The sequence below is a fragment of the Elaeis guineensis genome, chromosome 3, assembly GCF_000442705.2.
Source record: "Elaeis guineensis isolate ETL-2024a chromosome 3, EG11, whole genome shotgun sequence".
Taxonomy (NCBI): domain Eukaryota; kingdom Viridiplantae; phylum Streptophyta; class Magnoliopsida; order Arecales; family Arecaceae; genus Elaeis; species Elaeis guineensis.
In genome coordinates this window covers 120,328,462-120,338,647 of record NC_025995.2, presented here as the reverse complement: position 1 = coordinate 120,338,647, position 10,186 = coordinate 120,328,462, and the positions used below count along the sequence as shown (strand labels likewise).

General features: G+C 34.9%; 1 long non-coding RNA gene across 1 annotated transcript; it reads left to right on the top strand.

Moving 5' to 3' along the window:
• The first annotated feature begins 2,201 nt into the window (after positions 1-2,201).
• On the top strand, positions 2,202-5,768 carry LOC140856649 (uncharacterized). The gene is made up of 2 exons (XR_012140205.1): positions 2,202-2,523; positions 5,356-5,768. It is a non-coding gene; the product is annotated as an uncharacterized lncRNA (long non-coding RNA).
• Positions 5,769-10,186: the final 4,418 nt, after the last annotated feature.

The window sequence follows — 10,186 nt, the reverse complement described above, 5'->3', positions numbered from 1 at the left end:
TCAATTCAATTTTTAATACTACACTAAAGTTTAAACATCAAACTAACTGATTATAAGCACGCAAAAAAATTTAAATATATTGAAAGAGTTTTTATCTTTTCCAATAGTTCAAAATCTTTGTCATACTAGTACCTTTCAGGCCTCAATTTGTGCATCGATATTGAATACCCCAAAATCTCATCAAGCTCTTCCTGTCTCAATGGTTGCCCATTGACGATCAATTGTTCAGGTCTGAGCTAGTTTGCAAAGCACTCCTTTTCATCTTCATATATATTATTATAATATATAATAATTAATTAAAAAATCTGAACTTTAAATTTTTTCTTTTTTTTCTTTTTTTTCTTTTTCTTTCTTCTTTTTCATCCTCTCTTTCTTCTTTTTTTTTTCGATGCTCGCTCGAGCATTGCCGCCACTGCCATTGGCCGCACCCGCCCCTTCCCTTCCCGTCTCGCCCCACTCCTCCTAAGCTCAGCTCCAAGAAGACATATAACGGATGTCTCCCTGCTCTGTTCGCAGACTCTGCCCTCTGTCCTCCTCTGCTATCCTTTTGCCATCTCTCTTTATTCTTCTCTCCGCCGCTCTAGAGTTACTTCCATGCTTCTCCTTCCCTTTCGATCCTCGAATTCTCATTTTCTTTTTGAAATCATTGGAAAATCCTTCATTTTCGCTGCTCTCCAATACTTCCTCCCTTCCAGCATAGACCCCATCCATCCATGTGTTTTTGAAACCCAGTCTGGCCTTAAAACAAAAAAAAAAAAAAAATTAAAATAGGGGCAGGAAGAGAAATATAAGAGTCTTAGGGTGGGCTGAGTGTTTCTCTTTTTTTTTTTTTTTTTCTTTCCATTCTTGGAGTCGACCAGATGGGAGGCTTGGAGAGGCCGAATGGGGAAGCTCAGATGTTGGCTGGGTAAGTATAATGGACACTTAGCATTCTAGTCAAATTGGGGAAAGGGATGGGAAAAAAAAAAAAAAATTCAAATTGTGCTTGAGCTGGATAATTAAATGACCATGATTTCCATTCTATTATGCTAACAAATCTTGTTTCAAGAAAGTATAAGAGAGTGGCACATGGCACACAAATAGTTTAATTTCTAAGGAGGAATGTTAAGTCAAATTGATCCATCACACTTACCCAGCCATCTATTACATCTTGATCCATGCTAAGTGTGATGGACACAGTGTGGTGCTTTGACGGAGACTGTGATATGATACATCTGCTTTCATAAAAATGAAAGGTGACATTGTACAATGCTACCGTTGGCGGAATTGAGATATAAAAGGGTTAAGGGTTGAGATTATGGATCGTACATAACACATCAAGGGAGATGTCCTTGGTCTCTATCAGCCATATTTTGTCTCTCTTTGTATTCTAACTATGGCCGGCACGCCTGATGCATGAGATAATAGGTGGATTAAAGCACACAAGAAGGCTTTGTAAATTAGGATGGCACTATCCGGTAAGCGGGGGCTTTCAAGTTTGTAACTTGTAACAGAGGGCTTAAAAAGTAGTTTAGGGTGCGTTTGATTGGTCATTAATTTTTTTTATTTAAAAAAATCAAAAAAAATATTTGATAATATCATAAAAAATTAAAAATAAAAATTAAAAAATTAAAAAAATTATTTTATATATAAAATAAAATTTTTTAATTTTAAAATTTATTTTTTTATTTTTTTTTACTTCTCATATCTAAAATGTCAAAACAAAAAGTAAAAAATCCGAATCTTTCTCCCTCATCGAGTTCTTCAGCTTTCTACTCCCTTCTCCTTCTCTTTCCGAACCCTTCTCTCTCATCGAGCTCTTCAACTACCATTCTCAAATGTTATCTTTTGCTTTATAGCAACGTAGTTACCAAACATATTTTTTATTTTTTTATTTTTATTTAATAATAAAATTTTAAAAAATAAAAAATATTTTTTAAAATTAAAAATTAAAAAAGAAATTGTAACCAAAAGTACGTTTAGGTTTAAACCAGAAAATTAGTCATAATATTTGCACGATAGAAGTCGGCAGCATTCGCCGACTTCAGGAGGTCGTAAATCAAGAAGCCGGGAACAATTATTTTTCTAACGCGGACCAGGCTTGGGCGCGAACGGTGGATCAGGGTACATTTATAATCCAACATCCCTCGTGCATCGTACCGTTACTCGCGTGCAATTCACGCGGAAGGGTGCGATGTACAGGGGCATTGGATAAATAGGCTGATTGGATTGTAAGAGTTTCCCCCATCCATTCCTTCTTGGTTCGACCATCGGGCTCCTCAAGCGCTTCCGTTCCTCCTCCTGTCCCACCCCACCCTGGCCCCGTTTCTCCGTTCCTCCGGGAGCCGCCTCCTCGTTCGTGTGCCCAGTCCGTCGCCGGCGGTGGGCGATGGTGGCGGAAGGAGATAATGAGGTCCTAAAAAGAGCTTATTGTTCTGCCCACACTGATCTCTCTGTTGGACGTACCCGTTGACGGCGGTAAATCCAAGCGCTTCTATTTGATCGATCGTCTCCAAGACCTTGGGCATCTTCTTTCCCGATTTGGTATCGCCTTCTTTTGCCTTCGCTTTATTTCATTCGCTGCATAATTTAGGGTTCTATTAGTTCTTTCTTTTCTTTTCCGATGTCCTGCATAAATTAGGGTTCCTTAGTTCTCTCTCTGTTTCTTTTGTCCTTTCCTTTATATCCCCTCCTCGAACTATCGTCAAGAAGCCCTACGGGCATCGGAATTAAGAAATATTTGCACTTGATATTTGCTTCTTGATTTTTATATGATTAGCCTGATGTTGCTGCTTTTTTCTAATCCTTATCATGGTTATAATTATGTTTTCATATTTAATTATGAAATTGCTTGGATTAACGTGATTCATGTGATACCGGAGTTATGATGTAAGTATTGTTTAACTGGGCTTACAGCTTTTATCTGAGTCATGATCAAATATCAGGGTCATGGATGTAGTGGAAGTACTATTCTGTCTTACCCTGAGTCATTTGTATAAAGCTTATCCTGTAATTATCTTGATATGCAGTATCACTGCCGTCATGAATTATGTCCTTTAGTTTTTTAGACTATCTTGAAATTCCTTTTTATAAATGATCGGGCAACGCTGTGGGTTCGGATTCTATTTTTTGGTCGCTTGCTAGAGTTTGTGTTCCCCAAAAATCGTGGTCCAAGTCTGTGACGGTAGCAGAACCACTTCGGGATTCTTTCATCTGAAAGATTTCAATCTTGACTGATAATGTCCCTTGTGTTTGCATTAAAAACTATTTTGGATTACATTTTATCAAGTATCAGCCTTGCAAAGGCTGGGCATCATGCTTGTGTCCAATTTTTGAGACGTGTTCTTGCTGAGTCATGCTTGTAAGCGGGTGCACCACTGAAAACAGAAGATTCTGGCTACTAAGGGTGTAGACAAGCTGAACATGTGCATGACAAGGCCAGCTCTGCTCAAAAACCCTCTCGGCTGGGCTTGAGCTCAATACGAGCTGGCAAGAGCCAGCTCAAGTTGAGCTCTATTAATCTCGAGTTGGCTTGAGCATGGCTTGATTAAACTCGATATTGTGAAAGAAAGAGGCAAGGGAATTTGCAGAAGAATTGAAAGATCCGTGACATCAATCTTGGTGTTGGAAATGAGCCGTTAGGCAGTTGAGAAGAAAATTGGAGGTGGTAATAGGGGCACAAAGTAGCCATCTTAATTGGCCATTGAAAAGGCGGTGAAGTTGAATCTTGGATCTAGGTCCACCTCCTTAATTCAAGAACATGAGGAGGCGGTAGGTGAGGGAAGTCACTCAAGAGCAAAGAGTTGCGAGAGTTAGGACTAGCAAGTTGGTACCTTTGACTCCTGAAGTTGTGTGAAAACAATTGCATCCGTTAGATGCAATCTAAGGATTGAGGTTTATTTTACATATTGCAGGTAAAATTTATTTTCACATACAAAATTCTAGGGCACTGCATAAATCTCACACAAAAATTATTGATAGAGAAAGCAATAGGGTAGCTATATGTTGGCCATATAACTTGTGCGAGATTTTTGTTATATGCTATTGTAGAATACAAATGGTAAAAATCGAACCAATTGTTCTTATAAATATATCTCTATTATATTTCAGTATTGTGGGCTATATCAAGACAAACACAAGGTAGCTAGGCCTTGCTTATGTGCAGTTCATTTAACTTCTTATCTCAAAATTTTGCATATGTTCAACATAATTACTGGTAGTACAAGCCATCTCAAATTGAATTTCATGCTGAACAGGAGTTGCTGACAGAAGCTTGTCCATTTGACTTCTACTTAGGTCTAGTCATCTCAAATCTTAAGTCTGCATATATCAAAATCATCAGATTAGACCTGAAAATAAATTTGATAGCTTCTAAAAATTAACTGTGAAAAGTTTTTGTATCACAATTATGGCCTCCATTGTCTCCACCACCACTATCATTACCTCAGCCATCATTATCATGTTTATGTTTGTAAAAATAATTGAGGATGCTAAACATGTTTGTATTTAAACAAAATTAAAAATAAAATAGAAACAATTTTTTTATGCCAAGTGACATCTAAGTGTTTGGTGATGTCATTTGAGAATTGCTTCTTGTTTTCCAAATATGGTATGACCATCCACTAAAAGAAATATTATACAGGTTGTGATTACAAAATGCTGAATATACAGAAAATAAGTTTTCTTAGGGTGAAAACTTAAATTGATCAAATACTAAGAATTTGAATTAATCAAGCTTTGTAGGATGACTTGGGGAAAGGTAGAAGCAACACCAAACCCATCCTTAGGTTGAAAGACCAAATGATAATAGGTTCAAGACCTCAAGATACGGGTTTAGATCTAGACTATTTTAATTCATTTTTGTTTTGCATGATATAAGTACACAGAGAATCAGGTAATTAGAACCAACTGGTGTAAAGGTCAAAGTGTGCGTGGTTTAGTTTCAGCACAAACAAAACAGGTTGTACGGCAGTAAATATACTTGAATATCAGATGCTAGAATTTGCTATTAACAAGATGAAAACATGCAAATAACAATTTTATCACGTAAATCAGATTCCACCATATATAGAATTAGTTGCGGCAATTATAAAAAAAATGCGATAGAACTCCAGTAAAAGGCTGTTATAGCCTATATTAAGTAATACATTGCGTACATAATTAAATTTAGGATACTGAAGGTACTTTCGTATATTGCATGTCAAGCTGCTCTTTTTCCAATATGACCTTATGCTGGTTTTCATTCTGCAATGAGGATATCAACCTCGGTCACCAAATCTTGTCTTTTTCATCAAATGCTTATCAGCAGCTCTATCCCAAAAATTCCTTCTCTCATTCGTTTTTAGTATAATATGATGCATTCTTGTGCCCAACTAGTAACTGTGAATTGTTGCTGATGGATGTCCGATGCCCTGAAGATCCGAGACTGTCAAAAGTGAAGGACATAGTCCCTACACGTTTTGCAGCAACACACTGTTTTCCAACCAAGACACAAATACTTGATTTGAACAAATTGCATCATGAACTGGACACTGATCTATTAATTGCCTGTCATCCTTTTCATTAGCTTGAGTCCTGTAAGGAATTATTTTCTTGCTGCTCCAGACTGTTGTTGATGTTAACCAACATTTGGCATTCACAAAGGGCTTACCGATCAAATAGTTTTGTTTGTTCTGAAGCAGATATTTATGATGTTCTCACCTCGTTGTTAAATGAACATGTATAATTTTTCATGAATGGATGATGGCTAGTTAATCTGTCAATTCAGTTCTGATGTCATAATTTGGATATATGTTTCCTAGGCTCAATCTGGTGGTATGCTTGACTTGTAAACCCAAACGAGTTACATGTTGAATAGGCATGAGCCTAGCTTATGCCAATATTAGGAAGCCCAAACAGCATATGAAAAAGGACTTTCTGTCACTCTCCACGTCCAGCCAATTAAAGGATCCATATGTATATTTAGTCTGACATTAGCTATACAGTAGAGAGAATCTTAGGTATTTATACAGAGAGATAAATTACAATGTGGTCGATTGGAATTAGAGTCAAATCCGATCGAGTTTCTCATCATCTGTTATCCTTCTAATCTGTATGGATCTTCATACAGCAAAATAAAAGCTAATATCACTTTTCCAGTCATTTGGTATTTTTTTTTTTTTGAAAAAAAGTCATTAATATAGATGGGATGAGGGTGGGGTCAAGTTTGTGTTTATTTTATCGCTACAAAATTTATGTTTATTCTGTTTTTGTTTATTATGGATTAATTTTTGTTTATTGTGTTTATTTTGAATGAATTTATATTTATTTTGAATAGGTTTATATTTATTTTGAATGGATTTGTGTTTATTGTATCTGAAGCTTGCGCTTATCCTAGATAGTTGGTGTTTATTGCAGGAATACAGAAAGTGGTAGGTCCTATCTGCATTAATAGTCTCAGGCCACTTTCCCATCTTCTCATAATAATTACAAATATATAGGATAAATATAAATTTTGGATACAAATTTATCTAGAATAAATAAAACAAATTCAGAATGAACAAAAGTATGATAAACAGAGTTGCTCCAAGATAAATATAAACTCATTGGGTTCGTTTTTTTGTGGGTAAAAAAATTATCTAAAAATTATATTTTTTCTACATAAATATTTTTTTGGTAACATTTAAATAGGAAAATAATTTATCATGTTGTTTTATGCATGGAAAAATGATTTTGAAATCTGTTATTTATGTTCTTTTGCATTACTATTTTTTTTTTTGTTTGGAGAAAGTAGACAATTGAGTTATTGGACATTGAATAATAGAGGTATTGAAAATGAGGATGGTGCATCTTAAAAATAAAATTAAATGTCTACTTTAGTGATTGATGAAAAAATAATATAGCCATCCCTTAGATGAATAAGATTTTCTTTATTTTATGAATAAATACATGGAATAGTAATCTATCCATCTTGAAAAGTATGAAAATATGGGTAAGTTGATAATAAAAGGTTGATCAATTTTTTCATGATATTTATCCATCAAAGAAGGACTCTTTAGAATAAATAGAAATGTTTCAAAATGAGCACAAATTCGAAACTCAACCGCGTGCATGGACTTCTATCTTGTCTGTATCAGTGGTTGATTTTTTATATTTTTTTGTCCCATATGCATTAATAATTGATTTTTTATATTTTTTCTATCCCATCAACATTAATGGTTGATTTTTTATATTGTTTTCATCCCATCCATAGCCTACTTTTATATATATATATATATATATATATATATATATATGTATGTATGTATGTATGTATGTATTAGTGTGTGTATTAGTGTGTGGACACACCACCACACCACATATATATATATATATATATATATATAAAAAAAAAAAAAAATATATATATATATATATATGTATGTATGTATGTATGTATGTGTGTGTGTGTATATATATTAATCACATCCACTTTCAAGATTTTTTTTTTAATATTTTTAAATCTAAGTGGTAGAAAAAGTAGTGTTAATGATTTTTTTTTTTTGTTCTTCACATCCACTTTCAAGGCCTTTTTTTAATATTTTTTAAATCTAAGCAATAGAAAAAGTAGCTGTTAACGATTTTTTTTTTCTTCTTCCCCATAAACTTCTTCTTCTTTCCATATAAACGGAAGTTTGATCAAATTTGGGCTCAAATCCAATTGATTGGAGCCTGTAACTTGAATCTGGCCATTCAAAGTCTAGCCCACTTGTTTATATAGAATCAATAAATTTAAATAATATTTTTAATTAATTTTTTTAAAAGAGGCTCTGGATTCTGACATATGGTATTACTATGAATTTAGTTCATGATCTATGTGAACTAAAAAATATAACAGTACAACATATTGGGGTTGAGAGCTAGCCAATCATAATACTTGTGATTAGATTTTAATGAATTTAGATTTTTAATTAGAGTATGTGAAGATCCATATAAATGTGTTAAGTTCTATATCATCTATATATTAGATGATGATTATTGTTATTATTATTATTATTATTATTATTATTATTATTATTATTTGGTAAGAAACTATGATTTTATTGAATGAAATATTAGTAATTACAAAGTACAAAAGGGCTGGAGTTACAACCCAAAATTGCCAAAGTGACGTGTAAGCACAATGTAACAATAAAACAGAAAAATATGTACGTACAAGATGTCAAGGCAAAAGATAACCCATCTTTATGTATTGTGCGTCCAAAAGAGAGATATGGTAAAAAAACACTTGGCTATTGACTATAAGTATGCCTGAAAATATTGTGACAGAACCAAAAAGCACTCCCAATTGACTGCAAATTTGTGGAGAAGAGTAAGCAGCCCCTTTTAAGGAAGCTCTGTAAATCTGATAATCACAGCAACTATTAATGTATGTGCTAAAAATCAATATCATATAAACATCATGGAAGAGTAAAATGGGTGTGAACTCCGCAAAGCATGACAGATGAACTTCGAAGAACTTGAGCATCACCAACGTAGAGATTTGAAACCAGCACCTGAAGATATACAATAGAATAGAATAGTGAAGCATCAAGATCTCTGGTAGCAACCAACCCAGCTGATACTGTGCCCACAGGAGATGTCAAAGAAGAACTGGAAGGGGAAATTAGCTGGCCCTGGATGAAGAATAATGTAATACAAAAATAGCAGTAGAGCAAGCATGTCAAAAGCCGTGCCAATCCATGAAACAGATTATTTGAGTGGCAATCAGGCTGTTTGTTTGACTCGAATAAAAGCAATTCCTGTCGTCTCAACCTGTCGATATAAGATAAATGAACTGGCAAGTAATGACCCAACGCAAGCCCATCTCTATATTATCCCTCATAAAGCATGTCCAGATACAATTAATCAAACAGCCAGCTATAGCAGCAGATACTATAGCAACAACTACAGGACACATCACGGATTAGAAAATATAGTGAGCCAGCAACATAGCGATATACAAACCTCTAGCATAAAACTTGGCATTGGCATTGGCTTAGATTAGTAGTAGTAAGGGAGTGTTTGGTTGTGGAGAGTGAGGGTCTGAAATCGGAATCAGAATGGGTGATTTTTATTCCAACCGTTTGGTTGAAAGGAGTCTCATTCTGATTTCAGAGTGGAATGGAAATGGCTCAATTATGTAGAACTCAATTCTATTCTTCTCTATGGATTCAAATTTTTATTCTAATTTCGATTTCGATTCCGGTCACGAATCAAACGCTTTGGAAGATTTGGCCATTTCGATTCCAAGCCATTCCTATTCTCATTCCCATCCGAGTTCGGTTACGAACCAAACACCTCTTAAGAGCATAAGGGGGTGTTTGATTCGCAATCGGAATTAGAATGGGAATGGAAATCGGAATGGTTTGGAATCGAAATTGGAATGGCCAAATTTTTCAAAATTTTGGTTCGTAATCGAAATCGAAATTGGAATGAAAAATTGAACCATAAAGGGAGTAGGGATTGAGTTCTATATATATTGAGCACTCCTATTTCATTTCAGAATTGAAATCGGAATGAGATCTTCCAACCAAATATTGGAATAAGAGTTACTCATTTTGATTTTGATTTCAGATCTTCACTCTTCTCAATCAAATAGCTCTCAAATGAAAATCGAGCATTAAATATTTTAAGGGATACCAATATGTATATCATGGCAATTTAAGTGACAGATAATATTATAGTGCAGGTGGCACACTATGCGGCATAAGTATATTACTAATATACCTTGAGTGCAAAGGTAGAATTTAGAAATGTCTATGAAAACCAATTCCATAGACATCAGCATGGATGATTAGGACAGCAGATGGATCTAAAGCATCCCCTCTTAGGTACTTAAAATCTTCAATAATAGTTTTTCGAGCCATATAATCAGCCAATTTATTAGCCTCCCTCGAAACATGAGTATTTATATGGTGCCAATAAATCCATTAGGGAGATTAAGGGAGTAAAAGGGAGGCGCAGGGAACGAAAAAGAAACAAGGATAAAAGAAAAAGGAACAGCCTAGTTGTTTTTTAATTTTGAATTCGTATCCAAACTCTTCGAGGGTGGGGTATATACCATTATGACTCCAGTCCTGGAATGACAACGGAGAATCAAGCGAACGCATGGTCTCCACCTTCTCAACCGTTAGGAACCGCGGTAAAAGCTCCTCGCGCTTCCAGGGACCCACCACTTAGATTCCACCACGTGCCCATACCATCCATT